At 45.1% G+C, this 17,500-nt stretch overlaps 1 protein-coding gene and 1 long non-coding RNA gene across 2 annotated transcripts in view; one reads left to right on the top strand and one right to left on the bottom strand.

The window, feature by feature from the left end:
- LOC127002353 (uncharacterized) overlaps window positions 1-17,500 on the bottom strand; it is a 142,245-nt gene that overhangs the window by 26,000 nt on the left and 98,745 nt on the right. Inside the window, exon 4 of the long non-coding RNA XR_007755999.1 lies at window positions 13,688-13,743. This is a non-coding gene — a long non-coding RNA (uncharacterized LOC127002353). The remainder of the gene's footprint in view (window positions 1-13,687; window positions 13,744-17,500) is intronic.
- LOC127002347 (PDF receptor-like) overlaps window positions 1-17,500 on the top strand; it is a 141,641-nt gene that overhangs the window by 34,420 nt on the left and 89,721 nt on the right. The gene's annotated exons all lie outside the window — the stretch shown is intronic.

Genomic DNA, 17,500 nt, shown 5'->3' with positions numbered 1-17,500 from the left:
CAAATGTAACTTCCCGGGATCATTTTCACTCGCGACAAAATATTTCATCCCACGGAGGCGAGTATGAATTATAACTTTAGTCCTTGAAAAGTTTTGTGTCGCGGCAGAAATCATTCAAGTCCAGATCAACAAAGGGAAAGATCGTAGTGCGTAATCCTTTCCCACTGGCGCAGAAACACACACACACACACACACACACACCACCGTTGCCAGATTATCGTACTCAAGAGCCGCGTATTCACCGGTTTCTGGCCCATAATTGTTGCCAAGAAGCACCAATATAATTAACCATTTAAACGATGACCATATTTGAATGCAGTTATTTGGGTGATGAAAGCAGTGTTGGGGTTGGAGAGCGGCGAGTAGCGGGCCTTTTTTGTACTCTTTTTGTTGCCCTTAAGCCGCATCCTTTGACGTAAAAAAATAAAAAAAAAAAAACATGGGAGGCAGAGTACGACAATCTGGCAACGTTGACACACACATTTATACTGTTTTCATTTTCGGGCAGTCAAAACGTTCCAAGGCGTGGGTAGGAAAAACAAATATACCTATCATTCATTATTCTAGTGATACTTCAAAACCATATCACGTTAGGTAACTCCTCTTTACCTCTTTTCTTTAGGAGCAGTGATTACCGGGCTTTTTTGTTCCTTTTTCTTTGCCGTTGAACTGCTTTCCTTAATGCCAGAAAGAAAAGATGAAAGAAATAAACATCTTCAGGCTCTTTCTCTCTCCTCTTCAGTCGCTTTGAGATCGACGTGCAAGGAACCAACAAAGCAAACACGAACTCACTTTTGCAGACTCTTTAAGCCCGTCAGAGTTTTCGACGTTCATGCAAATGGTAAAGAAGAAAAAAAAATTAGACGGGCCTTTCAGCCAAGTCGGGAGCTCTCCGCTGAAGACGCGCGGAGAGGACCGAAGCGCGCCGCCAGACAAACTTTGGGAGCAGAAATCTAAGTTGTGAAGCCACTTTAAGGTAATTTTGCGTCCCCGATCTCTCTCTCTCTCTCTCTCTCTCTCTCTCTCTCTCTCTCTCTCTCTCTCTCTCTCTCTCTCTCTCTACTTTGTTCTTTTACTTTTCTTTCTGGTTCATTTTTACGTCTTCATCTTTCTCTGTTTCACGTCCCGTTTCTTTCTTACTTTACTGTACACTTCATCTCTCTTTCCTTCCCTTTTTCTTTCCTTCCTCTTTCTCTCCACTTTGTTCTTTCATTTTTATTTTCAGTTCGTATTTTCATCGTTCTTATTCTTTGCCTCACCTCCAGTTTCTTCCTCGCTTTACTGTATACTACTTCTCTCCTTTCTTTCTTTCTTTCTTTCTTTCTCTCTCGCTCTCACTCTCCCAGTTTCCTCCCACCTCCCCTCTTAAATAACTCCCGTGTGTTGATACTCCTCTGTTCTCTTTGACTCTGTTCCTTTGTCTCTCCAACCTCCCCCTTCCACTCCTCCCTTGCTTTCCTGCCCTTCGATCTTTCTTTCTCTCGCTTTCCCCCTTTCTCTCATCCTCCTGCCTCCTCATACCTTCCTTCCCCATGCCTCCCCTCACCTCAGCATCGTATCCTCCCCCTCCTCTCAATATTTTCTTCCCTCTCCTTGACTCCCTCTTTTCTCACTGTCCCTCCTCACCCTCTCCTCCATCTCCTCCTCCTCCTCTGTCAGTCTCAGAACAAAGCCGTAATGACATACTAACATGCTAGCGGCTTCCGGGTAACTCAAATATTTACGCAGCCTTCAAACAGTATCCAACGTCTATGAGTCTTGTGTCTGGAGAGGTATTGAGCCGCCACCATGCGACCTTACACGTGAAGGAGACTGAGGAGAACACTGCATCTTGGTGACATATGGGAGGTTGTTAATGTTATGTTTAGGACACGGGAAAACATGTATTTGTAGTAATGATAATAAGATGATGATGAAAAGGAAAAAGTAGGACACGAACAGTTGGAATAAGAGCAAGGAAAAAGAAGAATTAGTAGAACCCGAGCAACAACAAAAACAAGAGGAGTAAGAAGAATTAGGAGAAGTGGAAGAATTAGAAAAATGAGAACAACAATAACAACAAAAACAAGAGAAATAAGAAGAATTAGGAGAAGTGGAAGAATTAGAAAAATGAGAACAACAAAAACAACAATAAGTACAAGAATTAACAAAACATAACTAACAAAAAAAGGGAGATACACGGAGGGAAAAAAAACACAAAGACAATCATCGCTACAGCATCTTCATCGTCCTTTTCCTTCCTTCCTTCCTTCCTTCCTCCCTTCCTTCCGTTCCCAAAAACATGGAAGCCCGCACAAGACTCTAAGCCAACCAAAGTCACACAAGACGTCGAGCCCACCCTCACACGGCCCACGAACAATTTACCCTGACCTATCTTCCCATCACTACGCCCCACGTTGCCAGATGGTCGTGGTTTGGCTCTTCTATTTCCCGATTTCCAACCCCCAACCTGTCTCCTGCACCCCTTTAACTGGTTTTACATTGAGTTATCGTTCAAATGGTTAATTATTGGTGTTTCTTGACAATAGTTATGGGTCAGAAACCGGTAAAAACGATGCTCTGAGTACGATAATCAGGGAAAGTTGAAGAGTGCCCCTAACGGTCACAAAGCACACTACACTGAGCACAGGCACCATCCAAACATCAAGGCCAATATTCTCACACATTCAGGGCTTACACACCCACATTCGATAAGGCTTTCGTAGAGGTTGTGGGTGTTTCCATGAGCAGTTTTTACGAGTCTAGTGATAGTTTGACAAGGCTTCTGAACCATGAATGTGAAAAGCACTCGTGAGAACCCGACTATTCTCCTCTGAGGTCTTATGTAATGGTTGTTAGGAAAATCGAAAGCGTCTGAGAATTCAAGCCCAGAGCGAGGGGAGGCAGGACAGACAGCTTTCCACAGCCCTCCCTTCCTCCCCAACACACGCACTACAAGCCTCTCTCAAGCATAACGCCGCCTGGAGACAAGGGCACACAGATTCCCCTCGTCTGTCGTGGATGGCTCGTGAATGGAGTCCAAGTGGAATGGTCTTGCTGGGGAATCGAAGCCGTGACCTCTCGTTTTAATGTTTAGAGTTGACCGTCGCACAATGGGTCGTGATATTAAAGATGCTAATAATGATGATGATAGTAATTGAGCAAGGGTATGTAGTATTGTAAGTAGGTACCTATCAATCTGTTTCTATGTATGTATGTATGTATGTATGTATGTACCTCTACCTTTACCTCTAGCGTTTTTACGATAATCCAATTTAATCATCAAAGTTAAGAGTGACGTGCTGACGTGTTGCCTCGTGAAAGCTGCGTCCACACACACACACACACATCTCTCTCTCTCTCTCTCTCTCTCTCTCTCTCTCTCTCTCTCTCTCTCTCTCTCTCTCTATAACTCTTTCGAGAGAGAGAGAGAGAGAGAGAGAGAGAGAGAGAGAGAGAGAGAGAGAGAGAGAGAGAGAGAGAGAGAGAGAGAGAGAGAGAGAGAGAGAGAGAGAGAGAGAGAGAGAGAGAGAGAGAGAGAGAGAGAGAAGAGAGTGTGTGTGTGTGTGTGTGTGTGTCTGAGGCCTAAGGTGATGGAGGCATGGGAAGCGACGTAGTAGAGGATGCTATTCAAGCGGTACTATATACGTTTTTGTTTCCTACAGTAGACGTTGTGAGGGCCACGGTAGCTTACCCGCGCGCTGTCTATGCAGAGTGGTGGCACCTTTGAAGGGCTTAGGTTTCTCGCGGGGGCACTGGGAACGCTTATTCACTGAAGAGACGATGTATTCCTCAGACTGAAGGGCTATTGAGAGAGGGAGAAAAGGACGGCGCGGGAGGTGCAGTCATATTGTTAAACCTTCCAGCGCCTCAACATAGACATTCAACAAGGTTTTCGTAGGATCTGTGGGCATTTCCTTGGGTAGTTTTATGACCCTGGTGGGAGTTCGACAAAGTCTCTGAACCGTGAACGTTAAAAATAACTCATGTCTCTGCACCGTGAACGTAAAAAATCACTCATGTCTCTGTACGGTGAACGTAAAAAATCACTCATGTCTCTGCACCGTGAACGTTAAAAATCACTCATGTCTCTGCACCGTGAACGTTAAAAATCACTCATGTCTCTGCACCGTGAACGTTAAAAATCACTCATGTCTCTGCACCGTGAACGTAAAAAATCACTCATGTCTCTGCACCGTGAACGTAAAAAATCACTCATGTCTCTGCACCGTGAACGTAAAAAATCACTCATGTCTCTGCACCGTGAACGTTAAAAATCACTCATGTCTCTGCACCGTGAACGTTAAAAATCACTCATGTCTCTGCACCGTGAACGTTAAAAATCACTCATGTCTCTGCACCGTGAACGTAAAAAATCACTCATGTCTCCGCACCGTGAACGTAAAAAATCACTCATGTCTCTGCACCGTGAACGTAAAAAATCACTCATGTCTCCGCACCATGAACGTGAAAAATCACTCATGTCTCTGCACCGTGAACGTAAAAAATCACTCATGTCTCTGCACCGTGAACGTAAAAATTCACTCATGTCTCTGCACCGTGAACGTAAAAAATCACTCATGTCTCTGCACCGTGAACGTTAAAAATCACTCATGTCTCTGCACCGTGAACGTAAAAAATCACTCATGTCTCTGCACCGTGAACGTTAAAAATCACTCATGTCTCTGCACCGTGAACGTAAAAAATCACTCATGTCTCTGCACCGTGAACGTAAAAAATCACTCATGTCTCTGCACCGTGAACGTAAAAAATCACTCATGTCTCTGCACCGTGAACGTACAAAATCACACAAGACTCGGCCCCGTGAACGTAAAAAATCACTCATGTCTCTGCACCGTGAACGTAAAAAATCACTCATGTCTCTGCACCGTGAACGTAAAAAATCACTCATGTCTCTGCACCGTGAACGTTAAAAATCACTCATGTCTCCGCACCGTGAACGTAAAAAATCACTCATGTCTCTGCACCGTGAACGTTAAAAATCACTCATGTTTTTTTTTTTCCACAACAACGGAGACAGCTCAAGGGCACAAAAAAAGGAAACAATAATAAATAAAAAAAAGCCCGCTACTCGCTGCTCCAGGACGCGTTTCACCTCTTTTTTGGCCTATATAAATGATTGATGTACGGGAAAGAAGTGTTTCAAGAGAATACCAACAAGGGTTTCGTGTAGGATCTGTAGGCATTTCCGTGGGTAGTTTTATGACCCTGGTGGCAGTTTGACAAAGTTCCTGCACCGTGAACGTAAAGAATCACTCATGGGGACGCGTTTCACCTCTTTTTTGTCCTAGATAAATGATTGATGTGCGGGAAGGAAGTGTCTATAAAGAATACCGACCATTTTTGGCTTCTCACTGGGGCACCGGGAACGCTTATTCACTGAAGGAGCGACGAGATTCTCAGACTAAAGACCGAAGACGACGCAGAGGATGAGGGAAAATGAAGAGACGTAGAAAATAAGGGAAAAAGAGACGCAGAAGATGGAGGAAATAAAGGACACGTAGACGATGAGGGAAATGTGAGACGAAAATGAGAGAAAGAAAAACAGAGAAAGAAGGAGAGAGAAATATGAGACGTAGAAGATGGGGGGGAAATAAGACGTATAAGATGAAGGAAAATTGAGAAACGCAGAAAAAGAGGGAAGAGTAAAGAGGCGTAGAAGATGAGGAGAAGAGACAAAGAGAGAGAGAGAGAGAGAGGAAGAGGAAGAGGGAAAAATAAATATGAGACGTAGAAGAGGGAAAGAGAGACAAAGAGGGAGAGAGAAATAAGAGATGCAGATGATGAGGGAAAAATAAGAAGTAGAAGATGAGGGAGAGATAAGTCAAAGAAGATGAAAAAAAGGGTTCGTGTAGCAGCAGGAAACAAGATCAACAGCTTCAGTAGTATTCAGCGTAATGGCCCGTCGGCAGGTCAAGTGCTGATTGGAGTTCCTGAAGCCCTTAAGCAGCTCAGGACCATCAGCGAGGGAGGCCGCGGAAGTGGTGGCGACGCCGCGGAAAAAGATCTTGCCGGTCAATGCCACGCGTCTTCGAGTACTTCCACTTCGAGTACTTCCAGGTTTTCCTCTAACGAGCCTCCCAGATGGTTCCTTTGCCCTACTACTTCGAGTACTTCCCGGGATGGTCTCTTTGCACTGACACTTCAAGTACCTCCCGGAACTCCTCTATGAAGCCTTCCTGATAATTCTTATTGCTCTCTCCATCCCATCGCTCGTCAGCTTCAAGGCCATCCCGCTGAATCGCCAGACACATCAGTTTGCACCGCTAGTCCTGAATTTCAACTCCAAATAGATCACTCTGCGCACCTTATGGCGGAATCTATCAACTTCCATCACCCGCGAACTTTATGGCCATCCCGCTGAACCGTGAGATAGCAGTTCGCATCCCTCAACACCGACGCCAACATCGTCACGTCGATAGATACTACAAACATCCCGCCGAACCTCACATCGGAATATCACAAAGACAAACAGCAACTGGCGGGTCGAAGTCAGACACGCAGACGCCGCTTTTCGAACACACTCTGGTGGAATCTAAAAACCCGAGTTCACTGTTTAGAGTATTCGCCTTTAAACGTAGCAGCTATTCGTTCATGGTTGATACGAGGCGGCCGGCCACTAACTGATCATTCATACCTCACCAGAAAGGGACAGGTGGTGTTCCTTCTCTGCTAGATCAGCGAGACGGAGATCATAAGGAAGCACAGACTCTCAACATTCTGACATACATCCACTCTCTTCCCTTCCTAGCATCTTCTCTGCATGATTTAACGTTTCCTGCAGAGCAAAATCAATCCGAACTCCAACGCTTATAATTACAGTCGGTTAGGTTAGGTGACGTTGGGCAAGGGTTACATTAGGCAAGGTGAGGTTGAAGCAAGAACATGGGGAGAGGAAAGGGATGCCGGCGGGAGATAAATCCACCGTGCTTCCCCGATGAAATGGATACACCGACGAGGCGGGACGGTCACGCAGCAATTCAAACAGATGTAGACCAAGATTGATGCGCGGCCCTGAATCCTGAATCTGCCCTGTTCGATAATGGAGGACACACTATTTCTCGCATTCACCGCCAGCCAGCAAGGTCACGGGTGGCCAGACTAACTGCACCGGACAGAGATACAAACGGACTGAGGTAATACTCAGCTCTCCAGTGATAGAACCTCAGCGTAATAAAGTTTTCGCAAATAGAGGTTAACGTTTTTTTTGTTTTTCTATTCAGGTTGTCACTGTGTTGTCCTTCTGTGATGTGTTCCAGGGAGTGTACTAAATGGATGTTGTGGGCGTTTATTGCTAGGAAAATGACGATTGGAACGGTTCTCTCTCTCTCTCTCTCTCTCTCTCTCTCTCTCTCTCTCTCTCTCTCTCTCTCTCTCTCTCTCTCTCTCTCTCTCTCTCTCTCTCTTTCTGTCTGTCTGTCTGTCTGTCTCTGTCTGTCTGGGCGTTCATTGCTAGAAAATTGACGATTGGAACGGTTCTCTCTCTCTCTCTCTCTCTCTCTCTCTCTCTCTCTCTCTCTCTCTCTCTCTCAGATCAGACCCATTCAATGCCTTTCAGCCGGGCCACTGACAGACAAACAAGTGGCTCTATTCCATTAGTGCCACGCGGTTATTCGATTATGTGCCAATAGCGCCATAATAAGCAATTTTCAGAAAGTTCGAAGGGAATATTGCTCGGACCGGCCTACGCAGGAAAAAAAAATACAGTTATAACTTCAACTTCATTCAGTAGGGAGTGGGGTAATTTTTTTTGGGCCTCGGTTTTAACGGTTTAATTACTCGCTTCGTGTTCTTGTACTCCAGGTTCTTTTTTTTTTAAGCTTTGCGAGTGGAAAATAAATAAATAGATAAGTGAAAATTACAAAGGGAATTAGGGAGTTGGCATTTTCTCTCTCTTAAAAATCTGCTCCTTACGTTACTACTACTACTACTACTACTACTACTACTACTACTACTACTACTACTACTACTACTACCCTTACTTCTTCAACCACCACCACCAACTACACTACAACCACTACTTCTCCCACTACAACAGCTACTACTACTACTACTACTACTACTACTACTACTACTACTACTACTACTACTTCAATTAACACATAAACACAAAACAAAATAGAACAACAATATGAGGCACGGCGCAGGCATGTCAGGAGGTATAAAAGGAGGGGAAAAAAAAAACTCTAAATACAAAACAGTGAACCTCCGGAAATGAAGACTAAAAACACGCGAGAAGAGGCGAAGAGAAAAAGAAAAAGGCCAGGTCGTTGCAGCCTTTGTTAGGGCGGTCGAAAGGTTCTCCGTGTGGCGGCGCGTGCTGAGGGATCTTTTTTTTTTTAGCCTTTTATTCTTTTTGTTTCTCCTATTCTTTGTCTTCTATTTCTATTTCTTTGGGGAGGAGAGGTTTGGGAGTGTTATCTGTCTTCGTGAGTGGGGTTGCGTTGGGGTTGGGTTGGGTTGGGTTGGGTTGGGTTAAATCTGTCTTCTTGAGTGGGTTGCGTTGGGGTTGGGTTGGGTTGGGTTGGGTTGGGGTTGGGTTGGGTTGAGTTGGGTTGGGTTGGTGAGGTTATGGAGGAAGAGTTCTGCTGTTTTGTTGATTTATTTGTTCGTGTGTGTGTGTCTGTGTGTGTACCGAGAGGGGAGTGTATAGTTTACATGCCACAGGTAGAAACGAGAGGGAAAAAAAAGAGGACGAGGAAGAGGAGGAAGAAGACGAAAAGGAGTGATACATCATACACGCAAAAGAAACAATGAATGAAAAAAAGACAGCTGCGTGAATGAAAAACAAAGAGAGTGAAAGAAAGGAGTTGTGGAAAACGTAAAAAAACACCACCACCACCACTACCACCACTACTACCACCACCACCACTACTACTACTACTACTACTACTACTACTACTACTACTTCATTTTCCCTCCAATAACCACGCCCCCAACGACACTTTTCCGCCCTTACTAAAGCCCAGGATTGCAGCTTAAAATTCTTCCTCCTTCTGAACGTCTATCCGAGCAAACAGGTGACCAGGGACCCTAAAAACTTGTGTACCTGACCTACATTCCTGGGTGTGTGAGAGAGAGAGAGAGAGAGAGAGAGAGAGAGAGAGAGAGAGAGAGAGAGAGAGAGAGAGAGAGAGAGAGAGAGAGAGAATAATAGAGATAGAAACTTGACCTCTTCATTTGTTAGAGTGTACATTGTCTTTTCAATAATCAAGCTTCAAAAGGAACAAGTCCATCAAAAGACAGACAGACAGACAGGCAGAGGGAGAGGCAAACACAGACAGACAGATAGATAGATGGATAGATAGAGAGAGAGTGAGAGAAAGAAAAGGGAGAGTGAGAGTGAGCTGACAACACAATTTTCCAGGTAAGAGAGGGACCGATAGTTACCTGAGCTGCCGTAGACGCCCTGAACCTAAATAAAACCTAAAAGTGAGTTAACACGAAGAGGCGGAGCGGATGGAGGGCCTTTTCACACTAGATGGGAGCGGCGAGTAGCTGTTTTTTTTTGGGGGGCACTCTTTTTGTTGCCCTTGAGCCGTCTCCTTTGATGTAAAACGAAAAATAGATGAAGGCCGGTGAACACGCCTACCTACACGAACACAGTGAAGAGGTTCCGTTAAATGGCGATAAATATAAGAAAGCTTCAGTGTATTTGTAGCCTTATATGTCTTTTTTTTATTTTCTTTGTCCTGTTTATTCTTCTTTGGGAGGGATGTTGGCGTGTAATGAGTTGGGTTGAGTTTGGTTGAGTTTGGTTGAGTTTGGTTGAGTTTTGTTGGGTTTGGTGGAGTTTTGTTGACTTTGGTTGAGTTTTGTTGGGTTTTGTTGAGTTTGGTTGAGTTTGGTTGGGTTTGGTTGGATTTGGTTAGGTTTGGTTGAGTTTGGTTGAGTTGGGTTGGGTTGGGTTGGGTTGTGGTGGGGGAAGGGTTTGGGTATGTATGGACGGTGTAGCTTCTCATAACCTCTTCAAATCCCTGTTTCTCCTTATCTCCTTCATCTCCCTTAAAGATGGCATTTAACCCATCCTAGAAGCTGCCATGTATAGACCGTTTAGATTTTTATAGCCTCTTCGTATCCTTGTCCAGTACCCTCATCCATGTCCTTATAGATGGTCTTTAACTCATCTTAGAAGCCGCCATGTGTAGACCGTTTCACTTTTTTTTCCAGTCTGCTCATAACCTTCTAAATCCTCGTGTAAATAACATTGATGGATCTTCGAAGAGTATCATAACTTAAGTAAACACCATTAAAGAAACAAAGAGACACAACCCACGCAACACACGCCCAGACACAAGTACAGCTCAGTCACAAAAACACAACAATCAATCAACACTTATCGCGAGTCTGAGCGGAAACTAAAAAAAAATACCCGGGAGCGGAAATGAGAAATGTTTGGTAACGAGGGAAAAGGAGGGAGAGGAAGCGGGGAGGTTAACAGAGTTGCGAGGGCGGGAGTCTGGCCGGAAGAGAGAGGAGGTGGAGGGTGCTGGGTAAACAGAAAGGAGACTAACGAAGGAGGGGTGGGAGGGAGGGGAAAAGAGGAGGGGAGGGGAGGGGAGGGAAGGGAAGGGAAGGGAAGGGAAAGGAAGGGTAGGAATGGGAAGGGAGCGTAACGGAACGGAAGGAAGGGCGAAGGGGAGGTAGGGAATCATAGGATGGGGAAAGGAACAAAACGGACGGAAACGGAAGGGAACGTAAGGGAAAGTAATGGAAGGGAAGGGAAGGGAAGGGAGGGGAAGGGAAGGGAAGGGAAGGAATATGATACGAACAGAACGGAACGGAAAGAAAGTGAATGATAGAGATGGAATGGGAGGGGAAGGGAAGGGAAGGGAAGGGAACGGAACGGAAGGGAAACGAGAGGAAGTGAAGAGAATAGAATAGACGGGAAAGGAATGGAACGGAAGGGAACAGAACAGAGAGAAGTAGAAAAGAGAAGGAAGGGGTGAAAGGTGAAGGGAAAAGGAGGAAGGAGGAGGAGAGGGGCGAAAGAAAAGGAGTGAGGTGTTAAAGTCAGGAGGTAGAGAAAGGAAGAAGGATGAAGCAGGAAAGAAAGATAAAGAGTGACTAATAGGATGGAAGGTGAGAGGGATAAGGAATCAGAATAAGAGGATAAAGAGGGAGAGAAAAGAGAGGAGAAAAAAAGTGCAGTAGAAGGTAAGAGAAAAGTCGAAGGGGAAAACAAGGAAGTAATTGAGAAGATGAGTCTGAAAAAGCAAATAATGGAGGACGAAGAAGAAGAGAAAATGAAGGAAGGAAAAAAACAGTGAAATAACGTGAAGCAAAGAAGGAAGAGGAAGGAAAAAGCGAAGATAAAGACATAAAAGGAAGAAAAGTTAAAATAGAAGGAAATAAACAGGTAAAAAAAGGAAAAATGGAGGTATGAGAGAGAGAGAGAGAGAGAGAGAGAGAGAGAGAGAGAGAGAGAGAGAGAAAGGATACAAAAGCAAGGTCTATTGAAGGAGCTGCAATTTTTTAGTCCGGAAGAAAAGAATCTGACCCAAAGGTGTGTGTGTGTGTGTGTGTGTGTGTGTGTGTGTGTGTGTGTGTGTGTGTACCTGCCTGCACGTGCGCGTAAAAGAGAAAGCGATGAATAGAAAGGCTGAAACAAAGAAGAAAAAAAAAGAAAATACATAGAAACTCCAAAAGGTGAAGACAAACCAAGTCGAGAGAGAGAGAGAGAGAGAGAGAGAGAGAGAGAGAGAGAGAGAGAGAGAGAGAGAGAGAGAGAGAGAGAGAGAGAGTGACGATCAAGATTCTGTGAGAGCTGTTTCGCCCATAAACTCTCTCTCTCTCTCTCTCTCTCTCTCTCTCTCGGACAAGAACGACGGGAACGAGGAAGAAAACGAGAAGAACGAGAAAAGAACAAAGGCGAGAACGAGGAAAAGAATGAAGAGACGAACGAGAAAAAGAACGAGGGCAAGAAAGAACACGAGAACGAGAACAAAAACGAAAAGAACATGGCAAAGGGACGTTGAGAGAGAGAGAGAGAGAGAGAGAGAGAGAGAGAGCCGCCTGTACGCTATCTATTAATATCCTTTTTTTTTAGCGAGGAGGCGAAGGGTAAACTGCGCATTCAATTTATGGTTCAATTAAAAAGGCTGAAAACTTTACGGCCGATGATTCTCAATGCGAAAGTTATGAAGCGCAAATTCTCTTTCTCCTGCTGCCTCGATGATCCTTTTAACGCCGCACATTAGCGTTCGTACAAGTCACTAAACTGTTGGGAGTCTGCTGCCGATTAAAGGGACGGGAGGATCAACGAGGCAATGAATAGGGTGGAAAAAAATGTGAATGGTTTATTTATTACTGCTAACACTACCACTACCACTCCTCCTCCTCCTACTACTACTATTGCTACTACTACTACAGCTACTACTACTTATACCACCACTACACACGACATTCATTCATCAACGAGACAGTAAAGTGAGCAGAAAAACGTGGAATGGTTTATACTTTACTACTAAAACTACCACAACCACTACCACTACTACTACTACTACTACTACAGCTACTACTACTTATACCACCACTACACACGACATTCATTCATCAACGAGACAGTAAAGTGAGCAGAAAAACGTGGAATGGTTTATACTTTACTACTAAAACTACCACAACCACTACCACTACTTCTACTACGCACTTCTACACCCAACACATTCATTTTAATTCAAGAGAAATACGAGTAATATAAAAGTGTAATCCCTCACTTCACGTTGTTATTAAAAAAGCTTCTCTACGAGGGACGCATCTGAATAATAGAAGGAAATCATTAACTTAAAAGGCATGGAAACGCTACGCTACAAGGAATGACTATGAATTAATGAAACTGTGCATGGATACGGGATGAATGAGCGAGGGTTATTAACATTCAACGATTTGGTGGCGAGGGTACATGTTTTGATTACTTAGAGTGGTCCCCCCCGTCACTCCAGCTGAAAGAAAACGGCGTGCGGGAGGCGAGGAACGCAACATAGGAAATAAAGAAGGTATTAATAAGACTGGTATTACAAAACACTTTCGCTTCTCACATCAGCTATTTCTAAAGGTCAAATAGTGGGTCAGTCGTGTTCTAATGAGTGTTTCTTTAGGCTCAAGGTACAGAGGAAGGCTCAAACTACCACCTGGGTCATAAAAGTACTCCTGGAAATGCCCACAACTCCTACGAAAGCCTTGTCAAATATGTGTTCTTGGACGGAGAAATGACTTATAATACGAACTTAAGAGTGAAGAGGTTTGGGGCGGCGGAAGACTTGATGAATAGAATGAGGAAGCGGTTCAGGAAGGGAGGAGGATGAGGAGGCGGAGAGGAGGCGATGGGAAGGGACGGCAGAGGGGAAAGAGAGAAGGGAAATGAGGACAGAAACGGGGCGACGAAGGAAAGAAGAGGGAGGAAAATTTGATAAGACTTCCTTAAATCAGGTAATAATGGCTTAATTCGGCTATCTAAAAGAATTATATGATTATCTTATTTCTCAACGCTATGCACCCCCCACCCATCCCACCCACCACACACAGAAGCAGGAAACCACACACGAGAAAGTTGATTTTTAGCTACTCTCGGATAAAAAGTGCTATGTAATCAAAGAGTTAAGCTGCCTGATATAGTAATGTACCTCTTTATGCAGTTCCTCCTAAATATATATACTGCTACTACTACTACTATTACACAAAAACATACCTGTCAAGCCGGCCGGTTCAGGTTAGTCACGCAGGCAGACCAGGTAGTGAACATATCTGCGAGAGGAAACAGAAAACACGTCATTATCTGATCAGCATTCGAAGGTCACGAGGCGAATCAACAATAAACACCAACGAGGGAGGGTATTGGAGTAGGCGCAAAAAGGCTCTCCTAACACCTAATCTAACCAATCTTTCTTAACTCCCAGCATCCGGAACGCCGCTATGTTGCGTTGCTTGTGTGAGGAGATGGGGCTTCCTACGGTGTGTTTATCTCCTCCAAAGCCGCCTTCTCAGTGGTTAAAAGTAATGTTCATCCCTCTATTCTAACCTCCGTCGGTGTTTCTATATATGAAGTGTGTGTGGGGGACGATGCTGGGTATTTATACTTACATTGTGTGGCCTTGATCTCCCTCCTTCACCGAGAACAAAAGGAGACTGAGAGAGGAAAGCTTAAGTGGTAGAAATTATGTGGTAAAAGAAGCTTGGTGTGTGTGTGTGTGTGCGTGTGTGTGTGTGTGTGTGTGTGTGTGTGTGTGTGTTCTAAAATCAGGTTATTAAAGGAAAAACGATAAATCATGCAAATAAACTTAATTTTTTTTGGTACTGGCTTAAGAAGGGAGGGAGGGAGAGACGGAGGGAGGGAGAGAGGGAAGGAAGGAGGGAAGGAGGAAGGGGAGGAAAGGAGAGAGGGAGAGAAGGAGGGAGGATTTTTTTTATATTACCGTCTATCGTGATCTCAAGAAACGACAGCATCTTAAGTCCTTACATCATCTCAATCCCTCCCTCTCTCCCCCTCCCTCTCCCTCTCTCTCTCTCTCTCTCCTACACACATCCACTGGTCTTTCCATCCCACTCATATACATTTTCTGATTAAATTTCTATCTTTATCTCTTGTCTCATCCATTCTCTCTCTCTCTCTCTCTCTCTCTCTCTCTCTCTCTCTCTCTCTCTCTCTCTCTCTCTCTCTCCATTGTCCCTCCTAACTTCCATTACCATCCTCACTTCTTTTATATTTAGTAACTCATCCTTCCTTCTCCTCCTTCTGTCCCTTGTAATTATCTCCTCCCCCTTCTCCTCCTCTTCCTCCTCCTCCTCCTGCGCTTCCGTCTCCGTCTCTACCGTCGCCTCCTCACTCTCCGCCTCCGCTTCACCTCCTCCTCCTCCTCCTCCTCCACTTCTTTTTCTTCCTCTTCCTCTTCTTCGTATTGTTCCCTCTCCCTTCGCTGTCTTTAATTTTTACCTCCTCTCTCTTTCCTTCTCACTCCTTATTCCTCCTGCATTCCCATCATCCTTTTTTCCTTTCTATTTTTCATTTCCATTTTTCTTCCTGCGCCTTCTCATCTATCACCCGCTCTGTCAATCCACCTTCTAATTTTTCCCACCCTCCTTTTCCTCCCCTTCTATCTTTTCTTCTATTTCTTTCTGCCTCGTCTCATGTATCTTCGTCTGATTTCATTTTTTCGACGTAAATACAAAACGGTATTGGATACGTCTTTACCTCTGACATTTGGCATAAGGACTTGATGAAGATTACAACAAAAGAATATCAAAGAAAACTCTCTCTCTCTCTCTCTCTCTCTCTCTCTCTCTCTCTCTCTCTCTCTCTCTCTCTCTCTCTCTCAAGGTAATTGCAATATGTTCCTAGATAATCCATGGCCTCCACTTTCCATCCACGATAATTCTCACTAAATTAGAACGAATGCAATTATTGTAAGTGTTATTATTTTAGCGATATTATTATTATTATTATTATCGATACTTGTTACTATTAATATCCTAACCTCAATAATACAACCAAAACACATCATCGATACCAATACTATTACTGCTACTACTACTACTTCTACTACTACTACAAGATGGAGGAAGAGGAGGAGGAGGAGGAGACGGAAGAGAACAGAGATGATGACAAGGAAAATAATAACCAGAGAGAACAGAGAAAATAGAGGAAAAAAAGAGTGTCTGTTCAGTGACAAGGCTTCTGCACTGGTTTCATTCACTGTTTTGGCGGCAGTGAAGAAAAGAAAAAAGAAAAAATAAGTGAGAAAAGGAAGAAAGGGTAAGAAGAGGCGTGTACAGATGAGGAGGAGAAGGATGAGGAGACGAGAGTTGTGGGTGTGAAGTGGAGGAGGAGGAGGATGAGGAGGAGGAGCAAAAGAAAAGAAACAAGAGAGAAGAAAAGAATACGAAATTGCGTTCGCGTGATCTTCCTCTTCCTCTTCCTCCTCCTCCTCCTTACGCTGTTTGGAGGAAAAAAAAGGTGAGAGAGAGAGAGAGAGAGAGAGAGAGAGAGAGAGAGAGAGAGAGAGAGAGAGAGAGAGAGAGAGAGAGAGAGAGAGAGAGAGAGAGAGAGAGAGAGAGAGAGAGATTTATGTTGAGCTTAGGAGGAGGAAGCCAAGGTAATGAGGAGCCAAACTATTAGGTAAAGGAGGAGGAGGAGGAGGGGAAGGAGGGGGAAGTGAAGAACAGGAGAGGAAGGAAGAAGACATGATTCAGAAACGCGTCTCTCCTATTTAATCTTCCTCCTCCTCCTCCTCCTCCTCCTCCTCCTCCAACTGCATTATCTTCCTCCTACTTCTTCTGCTGCTGCTTCCTCTTCCTTCTCTCTCTTGCTCTGTTATTTCACCTCCTCCTCCTCCTCCTCCTCCTCCTCCTCCTCCTCCTCCTCTTCCCACACCTGCGGATCGAAGTGGACCACCTCAGGAAGGCATTCAAGTCCGTCCTTTTGGTTGCGGCCACTCCACGTATTGACTCTCCCGCTGACGAAGGGCGCCTCATCCCGCCCCCCACCACACCCCAACGCCCAACCCTGCTCCCCCGCACCCCAACACCCCCACCCCTTCCCCTCCTGTGCCCCCAACACCCACTCCACCCGCCATGCCCCTTCACCCCACCCCAAACCCACCACACCTCTCCCAGCCTCTTCCCCAACCCCTTTCACCCCTCCACCCCATCTCTATACCCTGTCCAAACCCACTACTCCTTCCCCTCCTGATCCTTAATTTTTGCAACCTCACCACATTCTCAAACACACCCCAACCATGCAACCCCCAACCTAACTAGCCCTCCCTGCCACATCCTCAAGCTGGCCCCAACTCCTGCATCCTCCCCACTCCATTCCTCCTCAACTCCACCCCACCACATCCTCAACCTCACTCTAACCCTCCCTTGTACTGACCTCAACCCAAGCAGTCTCATACTACCGCTCCGACCCCACCCAACCCACCCTCTCGACCTCCCTCCTCCTCCCCTCCCTAATGCTGACCTCAACTCCCGCAGCCTCCCCGCCCTCTCCACCTCCCCCCGTCCGCCTCCACCCTCGGGACTTCATTCCACTTCATTCTGAGAGCCTCGCCTCCGCCTCACGTGCACACACAGACCCTCGAGGCGCCTCCCCGTGTGTTGCGTTGCGTTGCGTGGTGTTTGTTGTGTTGTGTGTTCCTGTTTCCACGCACATAAGTCTTCACGCCACTGCCTCGCCCGCCTCATGACTCTCCTCGCCCGCCTAACATGCCGCCTTCCTCTCACTCACACCAGATGGCTCTCACGTTGCTTCATATCTCTGTAGTGGCATATTTTTTTTTTACTAGCGGGTTCCGGTTTTAGAAAGTTACGTTTTTTTAGGTGGAGTAAACATGAATCGTCGCAGGTTTCTTTGAGAGTTAGAAGGAGAAGGAAAGAAGAAGAAAAAAAGACGAAGAAAAAGCTGCAGCAGAAGAAGCGGAAGAAAAAAAAAGATGAAGGTGGAGGAGACAGAAAAAGTAGAAAAAATGAAAAAAAAAAAACTTAGCGGTCTAATAGCTCGGTAGGC

Source organism: Eriocheir sinensis, chromosome 2 (genome assembly GCF_024679095.1).
Source record: "Eriocheir sinensis breed Jianghai 21 chromosome 2, ASM2467909v1, whole genome shotgun sequence".
Classification (NCBI taxonomy): Eukaryota; Metazoa; Arthropoda; class Malacostraca; order Decapoda; family Varunidae; genus Eriocheir; species Eriocheir sinensis.
Note: the sequence above shows the minus strand (reverse complement) of the source record. Positions and strands in the feature narration are given on the sequence as shown.